The sequence below is a fragment of the Callithrix jacchus genome, chromosome 17, assembly GCF_049354715.1.
Source record: "Callithrix jacchus isolate 240 chromosome 17, calJac240_pri, whole genome shotgun sequence".
Taxonomy (NCBI): Eukaryota; Metazoa; Chordata; class Mammalia; order Primates; family Cebidae; genus Callithrix; species Callithrix jacchus.
In genome coordinates this window covers 69,388,751-69,409,449 of record NC_133518.1, presented here as the reverse complement: position 1 = coordinate 69,409,449, position 20,699 = coordinate 69,388,751, and the positions used below count along the sequence as shown (strand labels likewise).

The 20,699-nt window shown below is 43.5% G+C and overlaps 1 long non-coding RNA gene and 1 pseudogene across 1 annotated transcript; both read left to right on the top strand.

Moving 5' to 3' along the window:
* Positions 1-297: 297 nt before the first annotated feature.
* LOC144580028 (uncharacterized) lies at positions 298-3,792 on the top strand. Its single transcript, XR_013528915.1, has 2 exons — positions 298-461; positions 867-3,792. It is a non-coding gene; the product is annotated as an uncharacterized LOC144580028 (long non-coding RNA).
* A 13,736-nt stretch (positions 3,793-17,528) lies between these two features.
* LOC100390220 (calponin-2 pseudogene) lies at positions 17,529-20,376 on the top strand (annotated as a pseudogene).
* The last annotated feature ends 323 nt before the right edge of the window (positions 20,377-20,699 follow it).

The window sequence follows — 20,699 nt, the reverse complement described above, 5'->3', positions numbered from 1 at the left end:
GTTTCACCTTGTGTGTTTTAAGAATTACACTGTTAAAATTAAAAATGCCTCAAGGAAGGATACCAGGATATCTAGAGGTGGCAAAAATAGGAGATGAATGCTTTTCACAGTCCAACTGATTTATTCTGTCAGTCAATTGCAATATATCTGTCTTCCAATACTAGCCTTAGGTCTCAGTCTACACAAGTCTAAGATAAAGTGGTCTCTATAAAGAGCACCCCCAGGAAACATGCTCCCCACTTGGCAATGCAGGGTGGTTATTTGCTTGACTCTACCATGCCCTCCTTCTCTTTCCAGGGGCCTTTGGATAGGCTGATGCTATGGAGTTGGAATCTTCAGCTAGAGGATGAGCCAATCAAAGTCGTAAAGGGAAGCCATATGTCGCACACTTGGAAGTCCATGTGTAAACATCAAGTTGAGAGTGGCAGAGGCAAGATCAAGACCAAGATCTCAGCACCAAGGTTAGAGTGGCAAAAATCGAGACTCAAGTGAGTGGAAAACATATGCAGAAGTGACAGGGGATGGTTCCTGAAGAGGTGGGATGGTTCCTGATGATGTGGAATGGGAGAGGCCTCAGAGTATAAGTACTGTGTGAAAACACTCTAGATGAGCTGTGCTCAGCTGTGGTGTCCTGGCCATGAGGACCTCTGACTCCTGGCAGCAAACTGGACGGCAGTTGAGGCTGCTGAGCATGCCCTACAAAGGGCCATTGACATTGATAGGATCCTCTGTGCAGGGATACAATGACTGTCCTTTATACTGTCCCACAACAGTTGGTTTGTAAGAAAACATTTCCCAAAATTTTAAGCCCTGGGTATGCATGGATACCTAGAGCTCTGACGTAAAACCATATGATTCTTCTACAGGAAGATGAGAAATTGGCTGCTGATGCCATGGTGGTGTCATTGGAGGCACCCGTGGTCAAAGGGCCTGTGCATACCTCTGCTTTGATCTTCATTCCTCAGCGGAGCAGAAGACACTTCTGCTCACAAAGCTGTGTGTGTCCTGCTTCAACATCACAGCCACAATTTAAGGGAACAACAAAGGTATAATTTCATCTGAGTCTTGAGGTAGGACTCTGGGAACTATGGGTGTTTATTAAAATGTTGACTACTAATTTCATGAGTAGGGTGGATAGGAGTGGTGACTGACCCAGGCGTAGGACAAGCGAGTGACTGGGACCAACAATTGGTTTTATGAGACCAGCCCTACTCAAAAAAAGGATAGCAAAGCAAGAAGGCAGGTCAATTCAGAAACACCATGGAAATGCCAAGGGTGACAGCAGGGCTATCACACACATACACCAAGTGAAGTGGGCCTAGGGAAGGACTAGGTTAGGAACCAGATCAGTGGCAAAGTCAGTAAGAGACAAGGAAGGAAAGGAGTCGTATGATGGTATGGGGAGGCAGAGAGATGTGCTATCAATTGCCAGAATAATCTGGAATGCAATTTATTAATTCAGTACATCATTCAGTTATTCAAGAAGTGTTCATTCATTCATTCAAAAATATTTAAGTTCCTAAAGTGTTCTCAGTTCTGAGTCCAAATCTTGGGATGCAATACTCCCAGGACCCAGACACCAACATGGTGCGGTAGGTCTATGACTTGAAAGAGCATTTTGAGAACGTAGAGGGAGGGCACAGAAGGAGGGAAGAGAAGCCGTCCTACTGACAGAGAAAGCTGAGTTGAGTTTCAAGGGCAAGTAGCAGTTAAGTGGAGGACGCTTGTTTGAGGCAACAGCCAGGTGGCAGGCCTGCTGACAGTACTTTGGGGGAGCCATATGGTGTCAGACTCATTGGGGCATGCAGTGATAGGTGGGGCGATGGCGAGGGATGAAGATTCCAGTAAAAGCAAGGGCTGTAACTTGAGGGGCCTTCTAAGTCATGGTACAGACTTTGGACTTTATTCTAAAAGCCATGGAGAGCTACTAGAAGGGCTGTTAGCAAGAGAAACTCAGTCTGAGCTGTGCTGGGAAGGATCACTCAGGCTACAGGTTGCATGATTTAGGGCTGAGACTGGGAGGAGCTGGCCTGGAATGTGGCCGTTGAAAAATGGATAGACGGGAGAGATTTGGTTGTCAAAATGACGGGGCTTGGTTATTGGCCAGAGACTTGGGGAAGACAGAGGAAGCAAAAACAAGTTGTACGTTTCTGGATCGGATAACTGAGGGTGGATGCTGTAGTTGTTTGTCTGTTTGTGGAACTAAGAGGAGAATTGGGCTTTGGAGGGAGGACAGTGAATTCAGTTTTGGATATGTCTGGGATTGGGGGTGGCAGGGGGAAGCCCTGCTTTTGCACTAACCCAGTGCCTGTCTGGGTGAGTGGGTGAGGCTGTTTATAGCACCAGGCACAGGCTCATCATCAGTAACAGCCATGGTTTATTTTTCTCCGTGGTATAGAAGAGGATCTGTACTGTGGATGTAAGGAATTTGAGCTGGAATATGCCAGAGGAGTATACCTTGGTTAGATAGAGATGTGTGGGAACAAGATTTAGCTTCTGAATGCAGAGACAAACAAGAATTGAAATATCTCAGTGTTAAAAAAAATCATAGAATTTCACTTGCACCAATGGTTTTGTTTTACGAACTCCTTGACATGCATCTGTAGCAAAGCAATTGCTTCATTGCTGTGTTGAGGGGGAGCTTCCTGCAGGGCACACCTAGCAAATGGTGCTTCTCAAAAGATATGCCATCTCCCTGGGCTCTGATTTTCTTCTCCTGGGGTCAGTATTTCACTCTTGTCAGGATATTGCCTGATGCCTGCCTGTCTCAAGCCCCAGAAGAGAGCCATCTGTTGAGCTGTGGAATGTTTTCAGCCACAGGTCATACATCATTATTCTAGCCAGGTCATGCTGTTGCTTGTAGAATTTTTTTATAGATGGAGGCTCAACTTATGCTCTGAATTAGAGGTTCTCATCTGCCTGTGGGAAATTGCAGCACATGCTACTGGAAATTCCTGCTGATGATTGGAAATATTTGGGATATTATTTGTTTAGATATTCTACTACCCCTTTTAAACAACTCTCCATTCAATCTTCGAAAGCAGGAGAGAGAGAGAGAGAGAGAGAGAGAGAGAGAGAGAGAATTTATTTGTTTGTTTTGGATTATCTCACACCAAAAGCATCCATTTTCTCATTAGGAACTTTCTCTTTGTCCAAAAAAAAAAAACACTTGTGAAGAACACACGTTACATTTTTTTTTAATGACCTGTTTATACTCAAATGTGTTATTATGATATGACATATTTGTAATTTTTAATTTTTTAAGAGGGAACAATTTTACATTTAGCCTAGTGTTAGTGGTGTCGCTAAGAAATACTTCCATTTAATAGCTTTGAGTTAAATAAATTCTCCAGCTTCAAGGAAAAACCAGCCGAAGGTAAATGGGGGTGGGTATAGGGAGAAACATATTACAGAGGAAGTTATGCGGGTTCATGCTGCAGGTGCTGGGCCATTGCCATCTTTACTTCTTGCTCTGGAGTTAAATCAAGTAGCCACTGATGAAAGTCCTTTAAAGGTGCTTCATCATCCTCTGGATAAAGCCCAGCCTTCTTAAGATGGTGCCTGGAGTTTTCATGATTTGGCCCTGATGATGTTTCTAGCTTATTTTCTTGCCATCCTTACCTACCTCTAATACCTGGTACCATGTCGTTCTTCCCAATATTTGTCCTCAGCTTTTCAAATAAAGCTTATGGTTGTCAAAGAAAGAATCTAACGAGATAAAAAATATGCTATTGTCTGTATGTCAATTACAAACTCCTTGAAATAAATGAATAAATCTGACATAAAACCAAATTGCTTTCTCTTGAGGTTGGAAAACATGCCTAAATAAATGATCTTGCTGCTTTTTCCAAGGTCATATGATAGTTTGGTGATGAAGCACACCTCTATTTTATTATCGGTAAAATAGTGATACTACAATTTACTAAATATGGCTGTTGAGAGAATAAAATGACATTATTCTTCTAAAGGACCAGTGATGGTACCTGTTGGTACTAAATACTAACCACTGTATTGATATAAAGGATTAGCTCAGCCCCTTCCAGTGGGTGATGCTTCTAGAAACAAGCATGAGCCCGCATGCTCTGACTTCCTCATTGTGCTTCTGAATGATTCCTCTGTGTGTGTGTCTATGTGCTCATGCCCATGCCCTCGCTGCAGAGCAGGGCCTGTACATTGCACGGAGATTGTTTTCCAAAAGCCTGTTCCATTGTAATCTACATTTCCATCAACCTTCTATTGACTTTACCACGCAGTTCAGGTCATCACTTAGGTATTACTGACACTTTGAGCACATCTGCTCAGAACTGTGCTTGGAGGGTCGCACATTTTGCGGGTGTGTGTGTAATGATATAAGGTTCTAAATAATAAATTAAAGACAGTTTAGAGCCCTCATTACAGCCATCTGTGTTAACTTCCCATTACAAATTAAAATATCCATTTTGACACAAGTTTAATTTTTCCAAAACACCTGTTCCGAAAGGCAATGTACTTTTTACATTTTTTTTTGGAAATGGCAACACTTTGAAAATATTACACTTTACTGGAAAGTCAGCTATGTTCCAGAATAAATGTTTTCCATGGTGGGCGGGGTGGGTGGTTCTCTAACGTAATGAGGACGATCAATCACCCAACAAAAACTCCGCATAACGTATACAGAACTCACCCACAGATTTCCTTTTCTTTTTCTTTCTTTAGTACTTTGAAAAATCAGCAATAAGTTCCTTTGGTTTCCTTCTCATATTTTACAAAAATCATTGTAGAAGCAGAGGTATGATCATTTAACAACTATTGACTTCTGCAAAACACAACAAAGCTTCCATCTCAAATCATCCACAAAAAATTGAAGCAATTTCCATGACAACCTAGTAGATTAGGCAGCTTACGTGTACAATCCATTTTCCTTCACATTGGCGACCCATTGCATGAATATTTCTACTTGTGTGGTTGTGCAATATACCGGCATTTCACTAATTTTTCTGTTATTTTTCAATATACTGGCATATTTTTCAATAGACTGGTATTTCAGTAATTTTTCTGTTAATCCAAATGGCATCAGGCATTGAACGATGCAGGTATTTTTGGAGACTGACTTCAGTACAGACTAAAATAAGAGAATTCTGGTTTGCAAGTCCTGTGCTATTTTCTAGGGATTATTTACTGTAACTGGGTAGCAAAACAGAAAACCAGTGTTTCCTGGAAATAAGACAATTTGCAAGGCCTGCCACAAGAAGTGAAAAGATTTCTCTTCCTTCCTGGTTTCCTTTTAACTATCTCCATAAAACAAAGGAATTGCCAGAAACCTTTGGATGCTTCCTCTGTCTTCATGAAAAGGACTACTTAATTGAAGTTACCGACCTTCTTTCCTTTTCCATTCAAAGATCACCACTACGCCCTGGGAGAGATGTCAGGGGAAAGATTTCTGCCTTCCAGGAGCCTTAGAGAATTATAATCATCTGTCTCCATGTATAATATACTCTCCTTTGAGTACATTAAAAAGCCATAACATGCAAAACATATAGTGCATGTTCTTCACTACTTTTCAAATATAAGTTCTTTGAAGGCTTGATGGGTAAGTTCAGGGATGGATGCAGGAGGGCTGGATTTAAATAAATTTCTAAGCAATTCTAAGATTCTGTGATGTTGTCACTTGCATGATCTAAGGTTCTGCTCTGAACCTCACTTCTGTGGGCTGACTGCCAACTACATTCTTATGTTTATTTCTGCACTGTTCCTTACTCAGGCTGTTTCTCATCCTTGTATGCCCTCCTCCTCGAAAGTGGAAAGGCCTGGAGGGGAGAGGGAGCTTGGCATTTTGGGAGGAAGACAAATAATTGTTTTTGATCTGGATTTCACCTTGTTGAGTGGGAGGTGTGGGTAAGAAGAGGCTGGAATTGGTGGAGAGTCATGTCAACTTTGCAACTGAATTTGAACTTGATCCTAAGGACAAGGAGGTACCAATGAGCATTTTACAGACTAGCCATATGGTAAGATTTTAGTTTTAGAAACATCACTGTTAATTCTGGGTAGTGGGAATATGAGTGTTCATTTTATCATTCTTTGTGCTTTTCTGTATTTTCAAAAGTCTGACTCAAATGAACTAGACAAATACAGCTCTTCCTGGCTGCAGAGTAGAGAGCAGATTAGAAGAGATGAGACATATACATCAGCTGGAAATTTGTGACAGTAATTTAGACAGGGGATAATTATGTGCTAATCAAGGCAGTGCCCCAATAGATGGAGATACACAAGTGGATGGAGGCACATGTTGGAGGTAGAAATGGAATTGGACATGAAGGGGAGTGAAGGAAGTGCGTGTCATTAAGTTTCTAGGTCAGCTGGATGAGTGATAATGGTCCATGCAGGAACACATAGGGAACATGATTATGTCTTCTTGGGACAGCTGGAAATACCTGAGAGTCATCTTAGTAGAGATGCCCTACAGGAAGTTAGATGTTTTAATCTAGAGCTTGGGAGAAGTTTGAGAGTGCAGATTTAGATTTAGGCATTGTCAGTTTGTAGAAGCCGTAGAAATAAGTGGGATTACTAAGAGAATGTAAAGAATAAAACATAGGCAGGTGAGGGATGAAACTGAGAGACATCTGCAGGTACTGGGATGATAGAAGGAAACCAACAAGTGGATGGAGAATTTGTTTTACAAGGAAAAATGTCACCAATTGTGCCAAAAAGATAAAGTGAGATAATTCTGAAAAAAATCATCTTTTTTTTTGAGACAGTCTTGCTCTGTCTCCCAGGCTGGAGTGCAATGGCTCAATCTGGGCTCACTGCAACCTTCGGCTCCCTAGTTCAAGTGATTCCAGTGCCTCAGCTTCCCAAGCTAATTTTTTTTGTGTTTTTAATGGAGATGGGGTTTTACTATGCTGCCCAGGCTGGTCTCAAACTACTGAGCTCAGGTAACCCTTCCATTTTGGCCTTCCAAAGTGCTAGGATTACAGGCATGAGCCACCGCACCCAGTCTGAAAACTCATCTTTGATTGAATTTAGCAATAATGAAATTTTTGGTAAGAGCAATGCTGGTGGGATGGCAAAGGAAGAAGCCAGATTACAAAGTTTAAAAATCAAATAGCCACATTTTGATAGCTTATGGTGTGCCAGACCCCATGCTAAGCTCTTTATCAATATTGCCGTATTTTATATTCACAGCAATCCAATAAGTAGAACTAATATTTATTTCACTTTACTTGAGAAAACTGAGATGCAGAGAAATTAAATACTGTGCCCAGAATCACATAAATCAGATAGGGGAAGAATAACTCTGACTCAAGTCTGCTTTAATCCTTAATTCCTAATTTTATTAGAGAAAAGAGAAGGACAATGAGTGTCCACCTGCTTTCAATAGCGAGGTCTGAGGTTCCAGAGAAGGCAAAAGAGAACCAGAAGGACTAGCCCAGGGAGAACAGGGGTTTTGTCTGTCTGCTTGTTTGTTTTCAAGATGGGATAATTTGAAGAATATTAAATACTGATGGAGAAAAACTGGCAGAAAGATGTGGAGAGAGAAGGAAAAACTGACCCCACAGGATAGGTTTCCTGAGGCAGTAGCACAGTATGGAATGGGGTCCTGAGCATCCACTAACATTCTTACCATAGTGATCTTAGCAGCAGGGATCCCACGTTGGGGAAGTGGGCAGTAGATGAGTGAGGCAGGTCTTGCCCAATGGCTTCTATTTTCACTGTGAAGGAGGTGAGGTCAGCTGCAGTGGCTCACATCTGTAATCCCAGCACTTTGGGAGGTGGAGGCGGGCAGATCACAAGGTCAGGAGGTCAGGAGATCAAGACCATCCTGGCCAACATGGTGAAACCACATCTCTACTAAAATACAAAATATTAGCTGAGCATGGAGTCCCAGCTACTTGGGAGGTGGAGGCAGGAGAGACAGAGGTTGCAGTGAGCCAAGATTGTGCCACTGCACTCCAGCCTGGTGACAGAGTGAGATTCCATCTCAAAAAAAACGGGGGGGTGGGGTGCCCAGGCGGAAGCTTTGGTGAGTGGGCAGATTGACAGTTGCTTGTATGGAGGACAGGAGAGTACTGACTAGAGAAATGCAGGAAGATTCCGAGTAGCACGTCAGGCCCAGTGGAGGCCGAAGGCCACAACTTTGTAGTGAAATGAATTTGAGGCAGAAAGAAGGAGAGAAAGGCACAGTCTGTACTAGGTACCCAGGAAGAATTTATTCAATCATGCAAAGTCTGATAAAGAAAAGAGGGGCAGGAGGCAAAAGCCAGAGGATGGGGAAAGAGGACATGGGACTGGGGGAGTGGAGCCCTGACGTGGCTTTGGAGGCCTGGAACACCAGGATTATTAAGAATTCCAGTGTTCCCTGGACTCGCTGGCATTGCTTTGGCTCGATTTTCATTTTGTGGAAATCCTCCTGGGTCCTGGCCAGTTCACGCAGTGACTATGTAGTTCACAGCAGTGACTGACAGCTTCGCAAACCAGGCTTGATGTCTGACAGACAGCTACGTCTCTGCTGCTAAGTGCTGGATCGGAATTTCTGCATAGCTTTGCAAACCCCAGCGTGAGGTTCTTCGTAGGACCTTCCATTTTTGCTTGAAACTCTTTCTTCTCTTATCAAATTTCAGGATGGCATTTCAGGCATCATTTTCTTGACAGGAAGGCTTGAACCCAGTTGAAATTCAGGTGCAGTAAGGGGCCTTGCTTTGAAGGAGCTGTGTTTCTAAATCAAGGCCAGATGGCTCTGAGGGTGACAGCCTGGAATCTTCCTTCCATGGGGATCTGCTCTTCCCCCAGGAAGAACAGAGTCGCTTTGGTGAACAGGGACATACTACTTTTGGTACTTTCAACCCAATAGACCATGTCATCACTCACAATTGACCTTGGATCATGGGGTCTCCAACCAGGCTAGGGAGGAGCTGAAAGGTGACTGAAAGAAAGACTTTTAGACAAAACTATTCTAGTTCTCAGTGGATTCTTGTGAACAAATGCTAATGTCATCAACTGAAATTCTGGGACACCATCCCAGTTTTCAGGATATGAACCTTTCTCGTCTATGGCAGTTGCAAACAAGCCACCCTTCCATTTTATTCATTCATCAAATATTTATTGAGTGCCTATTATGTTCTAGGCATGGTCTGTTGTAATGGTCCCCAACCCCCACCCTTTTATGCTTCTGTGGTAAGACCCTTTCTCCTGTGATTGGGACCAAATATTTGGGGGAGGAATTAAAGCTCTGAGCATCTTCTATAGTCTGTGCTGCACAATTTCCAGACCCACCAAGAATGTATCAAGGTGAGAAGTATTATGCCCATTTTATAGATCCAGAAACTGAGATTCAGACATAGGAAGACAAATAGCAGGTCTGGGATCTGAACCCTTGTCCATCTGTTTTCAAAGCTTGTAATCTTTCTACTTGTTAGGCTGCTAGAGAAGAAAAGCAGAAATAAAGTGGAGACTGAATTTTCAAGAACGCTATTTCCTCACATAATTGTATTTTGGTATTGGAAGCAGTCATTTACTCCTTTATATAAATAAGGATCAGTTTCTTAGCAGGCCATTTTCTTAGCAGTGAGACTGCATGTGAGATTGTAGACTGGCTAATTGTTTTTAGTTGGGAGGGTAAATGTAAAGACCACATTCACGAGTTAAATCCTCTGAGTGCGCTGTAAATCCTCATCCATTTTCTGCTCACTCTCCCGTCCACTTGGCACTAGAATAATTGGCTGATGTTAAAGAGATGTCAACTGGAAGAAGAAAAGGGAATTCATCTTGAATATCCCTGGGGTCACCTGCCTATGTCAAGGCATTTAATTGTACACATACCCCGTGAAGTAGGAGAGGCATGTAGGAAGTTGCCCAAGTAAGGATTAGAATTCAGGACTTGAACTCCAGCATGCCTGGTGCCGGAGTTTTAGCTTTGACCGGTGCTACAATTCTAGACAGCACTTAAGGGACTTTTGGGGAACTGGCAGAGGGGAGGGTAGGCGAGGGTTAGATGTCAGCCCAGTAGGAAGCAGATCCCCTACTCGATCTCCTGGGCTTTTGGTGTTTTCTCTTTAATTGCCAAGAGATCTTTATTTGCAACAGCAGAAGCTGACTGTGCTACATGCAACCCATGTGACTTTTCTTATTGGGTATTCCAAGGCTCTGCAGATTTTTCCCCAGAAACTTCTACCTCTGGCAATGTTGTAAGGTAGAAGTAGCACTACTTTTGGAGTCAGGAGACTCACTTGGAACCCTGGTTCTACTGAGGAGCTGTGCATCCTTGGGAAAGACTCAATTCTTTTGGGCAAAATCTTAAAACTCTTATTTTCTTTGTATTTTAAATGGAAACAATGATACCTGTGGTATTCAGCCATTCATCATTCATTCATTCATTCGTTCATGTACTTGTCCCTACGCCAGACACTATGTAGCCATGAGAGTTATGGGGTGAACGACACAGAAGCATGCCTGTTCTGAAGCAACTCATATGCTAGTGGGGAGACGGGTTGGAAACAATAAGGAAATACATGAACGTGATAGCTTCGGATTGTTTTACATTTCATAGAAGAAAAAAACATAAACATGGCCCTGTGATGACGATGGGTGGCATGCAGGAGGGAGAACACTCTAGGTTGGGTGGCTAGAAAAGGCTCCCTGAGGGGTGACATGTGAACTGGGATCATAATCACAGAAGCAGGTGTGTGTGGAGGGGAACACACACCAGGGAAAGAAGGGAACAAAGGAGAAAGACGGACAGGTGCTTGGAGTGTTTGCAAAACAGAAGGACGATCTTAGATGACAGACCCAGTGATAGAATATGTGCAAAAATACTTTCATGTTATAAATCATTATATAATTCCAAGATTATTATTTTTCCTCCCCTTACCTCTGTTGTCTTTCTTCCCTCCCTCTTTCCTTCATCCCCTCTTCCTTTCCTCTTTTCAGCTTGTCTCTTATACCGGTACTTCTCAAACACTAATTAAAACATGCATTAACCAATAAAAGCCTCATTTTTAATGTTTGTAGTTCTAATCTGTTGTGGGCTGGTACTTTTGTAAAATGTCCCAGTACTGTCAAATAACTACAGAGATTTCTAAATGCTGATTTCCGTGTCTGTACCTCCCTCCTGCTAGACTGGGCTCTAATAATTGGTGGACCACACCTTGAATGGCACTTTCCCAGATTGGGCTTTTCTGTCCCAACCCTGCACTACAGACATAGTTATTGGAGGTTGCTAACCACTTAACAAACTCTAATAAGCCAATGTTTTGATTTTATTTAACAGTTTATTTAAATGGGGCCTAGACTCCAGAAGCACACCCCAGACATCCATGTAAGCAAATCATATTGCAGGCCTCTGTATGTTGCTCTCTGATTTCTGCAGATCCTCCACAAACTCTCAGAGACAAGGGCCTGGAGGCTTGTGTAAAAAAGTGCCCTAGGCCAGGCGTGGTGGCTCACGCCTGTAATCCCAGCACTTTGCGAGGCCAAGGCGGGTGGATCACAAGGTCAAGAGATGGAGACCATCCTGGCCAACATGGTGAAACCCTGTCTCTACTAAAAATACAAAAATTAACTGGGTGTGGTGGCATGTGCCTGCAATCCCAGCTACTCAGGAGGCTGAGGCAGGAGAATCGCTTGAATGTGGGAGGCAGAGGTTGCAGTAAGCTGAGATCACGCCACTGCACTCCAGCCTGGGTGACAGAGAAAGACTCTGTCTCAAAACAAAATTGCCATAGTTTTTCCTGATCTTTTTGTATCATAAAACAGCCTAATTAGCCTAGAGTCAGGGCAGCCCTGTGGGAGATTTCATACACAATCTAGAAGGAAAGCAGCGACAGGTGGGCTTTTCCCGCTAAGTTTGAAAAGCCAGGGGGAAGTGTCCAGCAAGGATAGAATTCTTGCCAAGTTGAATTTCCAGCTGGCTTGAAAAGGCTTGAGCAATAATGGCTGACTCTTAAATGGGGAATGGACAAGGTTATTAAAACTATCAGGGTATGCCTTGGGGCATTTGTAGCAGCCAGGGCAGGCTGAGAAGCCATGTGGTGGAGAGGTGAGGACCCCATGCCAGGTCTGGGTGAGAAATAAAGATAAGGATGCAGATTCCTCGGGGAAATGCCAATATTCAAGGGTGACACAGAATTTCTCTGATACCTTAAGCAGTGCACAGAATTTTTAGCCACTGGAGAGGTTTCAGTACAGATTTTTTAAAAAATCAGAGATTATTGGCTTCTGCAGACAGGCAATAGTCTTCTCATTTTGTCTTAATTTTCTAAACAACTAAAAATCGAGCAGAAATTGTTTGGGAGACTTCCCCAATGAAGTGTTCCTCTAGGCAAGGAAATGGAGCTGCTGTGGAGATTTTTGAATAGGTACACATAAGCCCATTATCCTTTTCTTGGATATTTTTCTCTCCCTGTGTTTAAAAAAAAAAAAATTCCTGGAAATTTAAATGTTTGAAGAGCGTTTAGAAGTCATTGAAAGGAACTATCTTATCATTCAGTTTGAGTTTCCATGGGTACAGGTGTTTGCACCAACTTGAAATCTATTTCCGAAAAAGGAACGTCATGTTCAGAGCATTTTAAAGGAGAGTAGTTAAAAGCTTTGGACTTTGGAGTCATATAGACTCAGGGTGAATTTTGACCCTGCCTTTTCCTAGCCCAGGTAAATCATTTCACCTCTCTGGATCTCTGTCGCTCATGTGTAAAGTGGAGTAATGACAATACTGATGACTGGCCCTTGCTAGGCATTAAATGAGCTACACCAAGGGAGCCCTCAGCACAGTGCCTGGCACACAGTACAGAATGCTTCCAGTTAATGCCTGATGCTATCATTTTGTTATTCATTATTACTCTCTTGGCCAACTCAAATCCAGGGGACTCCTTACCAGTCCTGTCCTCTGCTGACACCTGGCTCAGCTAATAATGGGGCTACTTCGATGCTCTCGGTTGCCCTGCTCCTTTCCATCAGTGTGTGGATTGTTTTCATTCAATGCAGGAATAAGCTTATACTGTTGTGCCAGCTGCTATGGTGGACGTAGAAAAGGGATCAAGATGGTAGAAGGAAATGGATATTTCTTAAAGACTCACAAAGGACACTACCTATTTCATCTCATCTACTTATCACAACAGCCCTGCAAGGGAGGCGTATTTCTCTTGTTTCACAAATGGGGAAAGCAATCTTGAGATGTTAAGTGACTTGTCTCAGCTAACACAGCAAGTAGGTTGATTTGCACCCAGCTCCTTTTGTCCCCTAAGATGATGTTTGTCTTACTGCACCATACCACCTTTTTGCCTTTGTTGAACTCATGAGCTAGTTAGGTGAGAGAAAATGCTCATCATGAGAGGCAGAAGATAGACTAATAGAAAGCTGTCACATTCAAGTTGGAAGGCACTAGCAGAACACACCAGCCAGCTCACCTTCCTTGTCTGTTCCCCATCCCTGAGGTTGTATATCCATAATCACTGCTGTGGAGGTGGTAGAAAACCGCCTGTGCCTAACAGCCAGCACTGTCTAGATCAGCGGTGGACACTTGACCCAACCAGGGAGAAGATGGTTCTCTTTATTCTGTTTACAATTTTTTAAATTATTTATTATTTATTTTTATTAATTTTTTTGAGACACAGTCTTGCTCTGTCACCCAGGCTGGACTTGAACTCTTGGGCTCAAGTGATCCATCTCAGCCTCATAAGTAGCTGAAGCTACAGACATGCCCCACCACACCAGCTCTCTCTATTCCTCAAGGACATAAAGACTATACTTGGTAGGTGTTTGAATTGAGAGATTGTATAGACCCAGGAATAATATACGAGTCTTCTTTAATTGTGGAACAAATTATCACAAATTTGGCAGATTAAAAAAGTACCCATGTATTAGCTAACACCTGGGCATGTGTGGCTGGGGTCTTTGCCCAGGGTCTTAGAAAGCTGAAATCAAGGCATTGGTTGAGCTGTGTTCCTTTCCCAGGGCTCTGGGGAAGAATCCTTTTCCAAGCTCTCTCAGTTTGGACTTCGGAGTCATATAGACTCAGGGTGAATTTTGACGCGGCCTTTTCCTAGCCCGGGTAAATCATTTCACCTGTGGTTGTAGTTGTTGTGGGGCTGACGTTCTCATTCCCTTCTGGTTGTTGACAGGTGCTGTTCTTCGTTCCTTGAGGCCACTTGCAATCCTTGTCCTTCCTTTCTGAAGCCAGCAATGGAGAATCTTCCTCCACTGAATTCCTCTCATGCCTTTCATCTTTTCCTCAGGGAGAGCCCAGACTCTTTGAAGGTTCACCGGATTAGATCAGGGCCATCTGCCTAAACCCCCTTTCTTAAGGTGAAAGCACCATACAGTATAACTGAATCACGGCAGGGAAATCCATGATATTCATAGTCCTGGGGGTTATGCAAGGCCCATGCACTAGGGGCTGGGAGTTTGGGGTGTCAGTTTAGAATTCTGCCTAACACAGGTGGGGCTGCCATTTGGGGAGCCATATGCAAGCAGTGTCGGGAGACCTGGAGGGGAGGAAAGAGGAAGAAAAGAGGAGAGAAGTAGAGGGAAAGGAGGAGGGGAGGGTAGAGAAAGAGACACCAGGAGAGAAGTTTCCTTATGGAGGCTCCAAATGAGAATATTTCCTTCCTTGCCTTTCAGCTTTTAGAAGCCATCTAAATTCCTCCACTCTTGGCCTTTTCCTTCATCTGCAAAGTGCCTCACCCCAGTCTTTGCTTCCGTCATCACACTGCCTTTTCTCCTATGTTGACAGATTTCCTTCTGGCTCCCTCTTACAAATGTCCTTGTGATTATATTTGGGACCCATGGGGATAATTCAGGTTCACATCCTCATCTCAAAACCCTTAACTTAATCACACCGGCAATGCCCTGCAAGTTAACGTTTACAGGTTCTAGGGATTTGAACTGGACATCTTAGCAGGGGTAGGGGTGGGGTGTGGAGGTGGGGGAATTATTCAGCTCATAAGAATACCTGTGGACTCTTAAGTCCTATGGCTCAAGTTCAAATCTCAGCCCTGCTATTCCCAAGCAACATGACCTCAGACAAGTGATTAATACTTAGCCTTTCCGTGTTTTAGTTTCGTTATCCCGTAAGTGGGGATAATTGTAATAATATCTGCATCGATCATTTTTGTAAGGATTAAATGAGGAGATTAATGCAAAGTGCTCACCCCAGAGCACAGCAAACATTTAGTAAATATTGGTGATTATAGTTTCCACTTACGTTATTTAGAGCCTATGCTGTGTGTTTGTTGTTTTAGACAATATCCATTTTTGTCTTCTGCTGCTAATAGCGCCTGTTTTTCTTGGAGAACTTCCTTTTGCTCACTCCCAGTTCATGTGGTTTAGGTGGGGCTCAATTCAGTACTAGCCCCAGGAATGTGTGGGACACAGGTCCAAACGCACCAATATAATCTCCTTGCCTTGGTCCCAGGAATTTGTTCAATGATGCACATGTGAGTTAAGCTATCCAAGCAGCGTGACTCTAGTTTTTCTAGGAGCGACTAGAAAAGGAATATTTGCTGAGAGCGGAGTGTGTGAAGCTACAGCTACTGGCAGCCTTTTTTATCTTGAAAGTTTTGACACACTGTGGAACCAATCTGGAAGGATTGTTTGTAAGGACATTTGTAAGAGGGAAGCAGAATTAAGGGAAGGAGAGAGACCCCTGAAGTTTGAGGTTAAGCTTCAAATACAGCTGGTCCTAAAATCAGCACTATTGTGGTCTGTCCAGTCACATGAGCCAACGGATTCTCCTTCTTCAATAAGAATGGAACTTTCATCTGAAGGATTTCCAGAGTCATGGGAGTGGGAGAGCCTTTGTTTCTCTTTGAGTGGGCACAGAGATGTATTGGTCATTTCTAGGCCTCAGTCAACTTTTAAGAACCCACAAGCCCCAACCGTGTGTGCATAGCCCCCGAAAATTATTACCTGGGTACACCAAAGTCTCTGATGTTCTCTCTCCCCCTTGCACAATAATGGTGATGACATGATGATGGGAATCTATTGGGTGCCTCCCATGTGCCATCCATAAGGATTTTTCATCCTTTCTAGTACTTGAAACAGCACCGCAAGGGAAAGATTACTTTGAAGATGGGAAGTAGAAGCACTGGGAGGTAAAGTCAATTTCCCAAGGCCGAATGGCTGATGCTCAGCAAAAGCAGGGTCAGTCATGGAGCTTTCTGGTTTCAGAGCCTTTTCCGTTCCTACTCCGATGTTGTAACACCCAAGGCAATCTGAGAAGCTGCTACACTCGGGAATCAAGTGATTCTGTGTGCAACCGCCACAGCCACCGGGCCCTTCTTCTTGGAGGGTGGAGTTCTCCTCTTGTCCTGTACTTTGTTTCTCAGAAGAAGCTGTAGACACATCGACTCTGAAAGCCTCCTCTGTCTGACTGGGTTCATCGAGCATTCTCTCCTTCCACATTTTCCTGTGTTTTTTTTTTTTTTCTTTTTTGAGATGGAGTTTCCCTCGTTACCCAGGCTGGAGTGCAATGGCGCAATCTCGGCTCACCGCAACCTCCGCCTCCTGGGTTCAGGCAATTATCCTGCCTCAGCCTCCCGAGTAGCTGGGATTACAGGCATGCGCCACCATGCCCAGCTAATTTTTGTATTTTTAGTAGAGACGGGGTTTCACCATGTTGACCAGGATGGTCTCGATGCCTTGACCTCGTGATCCATCCGCCCCGGCCTCCCAAAGTACTGGGATTACAGGCTTGAGCCACCGCGCCTGGCCCATTTTCCTGTGTTTTATGTAAACCTCCTCATGTGTTGGATTTGTGTCTAGAGGATTTTCTTTAGTGTTCAAAGTAGGCATTATATGCTCTTGGGAATTATTTACCCACTAGATTCACCATTTCTTTTATAGGAATACATCTAAATTGATATGGGAGGAACAACATAAAGCAAATAGAAACTAGTTACCACCTTTTGAGCTGTCATATTCCAAAACAGATACTACCAGCAGTGGACCAGTGGATAACAAGCATGAACACACACACACACACACACACACACACACACACACACGGATAACAAATTGTCTTGTGATGACAAACAAAGGTTGGACATGAAATATATTTGGATCCGAGCTTTACATCCCCTGCTTTCTTTCAAACTCTGGGCAAATTACTTCATCATTTACCTCTCAGGCTCCTCAACTAAAAATTGGGATGATAAAAATTCCTCCTAGGGTCACCTTGAGGATTGCAGCTATTATGTGGGAAGATTATAAGAGCTGAATGGCAATTATAAATGTTAATCATTTAGCCCAGTGCCTGGCTCACAATAACTCAACAATATTACCAATTTTTAATTGCATGTGTATATGAAAAAGCAAAATATTTCTAATGTATATAAGCCATCTAATATATACAGAAGGTACAGAATCAGATTTGCAAAAGGATAATGGAGACTGAATATATATATTTGGTTATTATAGTCAAAGTTTGACTTTAGAGACCAGATAGTCTTCTAGAGGGAATGCTTTTCAGGAGAAAGACTTATTTATTCTTCATTCAGACCTTTGCCCGGGACCAGGAGCCACAGATTTTGAGTCATGGTCTTTGGAATCATGATGCAAAAATGAGTTGCTTGTCTGAATGGGACATAGTCTCCAACTCTCAGGGGCATCAACAGGATATTCCGGTAATTCTCAGAAGAGTGAGACCCACAGCTGGTACAAGAATCAGAGCTGAAATCCAAAGGCCCCCTGGTTTCAGGAGAGAGAACAAGGCAAAAAATGCTGTCAAGTGTTTTGACAAATTTCACACCAATCTCATATCCATTCATTTGCCAACTTTTATGGCTCTCTGAAACCTTTATATGTATCGACACACCCTGATTCTATTTCTCTGAGAGCTGCCAGGAAATCAGTATGTTTTGAAGCCCTGCCTCTACTGACCTGACCCCACCTTCCAGCCATTATTAACTGAACGTTTTGGACCTGTCCATCCCTATCCCAGGATCTTGGAATTGGGATTCATGGTTATTAGGGACTCTTCTGGACTGAGGAGTTGCAAACTTGGGAGATATGGGACAACTCTGTAGTGCTATGCATGGGAAAGTGAAAAAAGCAAGTCTGGAGAGATGGCTGAGACAGATACAAAGAGAGGTAGAAATGAAAGAAAAAGAGAGCAAGAGAGAAAGAATCACAGAGAGTCATAATGAATGCCACCCCCTTGTTTTTTTACTAATGCTAGTTTGACCTATGTCCTGTCATTTATTAATAAAAGCATCTAAATAGGTAACACCTAACTTTCCAATATCTCCTTTTTGCCCCTATTTTAAAATTTTAATTTATGAATTTAAATATTTCTGTCCAATTAAGGATACCATGCACAAAGTTAAAAGATAGCTATGATATTAAAAAAATGTTTGCCACGTCTAAACTGACAAGGGACTAATTTCTAGAATATGTGAGTGACTTTTGTAAATCAACAAGAAAACTCCACATTCTAGTACAAAAATATAGGCAAGAGGTATGAGCTGGCAATTTATAGAACAGGAAAGCCTAAAAGCCTGAGAAGCACATGAAGACTGCTCAAACTCATTATTAATAAAGTAAAAGTAAACAGAGTTATCACTCGACACCTATTAGAGTGGCAAAGTATATAAAATTTGAATGGGGAGACATAATGACCACCAAAACTGTGGCTGGGCACACAGACATGTGCAGCCATTTTGGAAAGTAATCTGCCATTCTTCATCATATGACTTATATGTGTCCTCTCTGCCCCAGCAGTCTGGCTTCTGGGTATACAACCCGAAGAATGCTCACACAGGTCTATAGGGTGATGCATAGGGGTGTGTGGTCACTTCAGCCTTGTTTGCAATGGTGGGAAGTTGGAAGCAATTTCACCCCGGGGAAGGCATTGGTGAAATGTAGTTGACACACACAAATCAGAAGAAATAGACTCAAAGTACACATGGCAATGCGAATGGACATTAAAAAGCTAGTTCTTAGAAGAAATTGGGAGAAACAGAATAAAATACTTAACAAGCCATCTGTATATAATAAAAAGGCTTGCAGAGCAAACAGCAACATATATTTACACATGAACCTTAACAAACATTAAAATGATTGCTTAAGGGAGTGGGGAACAGGAGAGAGCAAGGGAAAGGTGATAAAAGGGAACAGGTAAGCAGGTCACACCCATTAGGATGACTACTATCATCAAGAAATCTAGAAAAGTATAGGCCTAGGCAAAGATGCTGAGAAATCGGAATGCGTGTGCATTGTTAGTCAGAAAATAAAATGGTGCAGCCATTATGGAAGACACTATGGCAGTTCCTCACAAAATGAAGAATAGAAGACTATAAAATCCAGCAAATCTACTTCTGGGTTATACACCAAAGAGTTGAAAGTAGAGTCTTGAGCTATTTATACACCCATATTCATAGCAGCATTATTCACAGCAGCTAAAATGTAGAAGCAACCCAAGTGTCTATCATGAGTGAACAGATAAACCAAATGTGACATACACATACAATGGATTATCATTCAGCCTTAAAAAAGAAGGAAGAATCAATATTGTTAAAATAACCACGGTGGTCCCATCCAGTCTTGTCCATCCCATCCTGCAGCCATGCCTGCCAGCCATGAGCTCCAAGCATTTCACCAAGGACCCCTGGTACTGGCTGTTGGGTTAGGTCAAGAACTGGCTCCTGTCCAAATATGACCTGCAGAAGGAGGCAGAAATCCGCAGCTGGATTGAGGGACTCACCAGCCTCTCCTTCAGCCCCGACATCCAGAAGGGCCTGATGGACAGGATCATGTTATGCACACTCATGAGTAAGCTACAGCTGGGCTCATTCCCCAAGATCAGGAACCCATGGGCCTGTTCAAGGCCAACAGCCCGTTTGAGGGTGGGAACATGAGGCAGGTATAGGTGTCTCTTCTCACCCTGGCGGGGAAGGCCAAGACTAAGGGGCCGTAGAGCGGGTGAACGTTGGTGTCAAGTACTTGGAGAAGCAGGAGCGGAACTTGGAGGATGCCACTGTGAAGGCCAGCCAGTGAGTCATAGGGTTGAAGATGGACACCAGCAAACACACCAGCCAGTTGGGCATGACTGCGTACTGCATGAGGAGGCATCTCTATGACCCCAAGAACCACATTCTGTTCCCCATGGACCACTCGGCCATCAGACTCCGGATGGGTACAAACAAGTGTGCCAGCCAGTTGGGCATGACAGCTCCCGGGACCCTGCAGTACATCTGTGACAAGCTGGGAACTGACAAGTGTGACAACTCCTCCATGTCCCTGCAGATGGGCTACACGCAGGGTGCCAGCCAGAGCGGCCAGGTCATGTGACCGCAAGTACTGCCTGCAAGGTGCAGTGGCCAACAGGGCTCCCTTGGGTGCTGGCGACTGCTCTGGCCCAGGGGAGGTCCATGAATATCCCCTTACTACCAGGAGGAGGCCGGCCACTGAGGCTCCCAGCATGCTTTCTCCCCACATCATCTCCCTGTCTGGGTTTTTTGGTTTTTTTCTGTGTTTTCATCTTTTTTTTTAATTTGTTCAGTACTGCCAGTAACTGAGGGTCTGTGAGTGGTGGCATGGGATCAGGTAGCAGGGCGTTTTTACCCCCCTTGCCTTGGTCCTTTGTGGGACTGAGCCACTGAATTGTGGGGGAAGGGGTCAAGGTCGTATCCCTATAAGTGTAGGGTGAGGGTCCCTGCTGGCACATCCAGGTTGTGGGCTGAGCTGTGCTGGGGAGAAGAGACCTGGGCTTGGAGGGAACTGGCCCCTGAAGG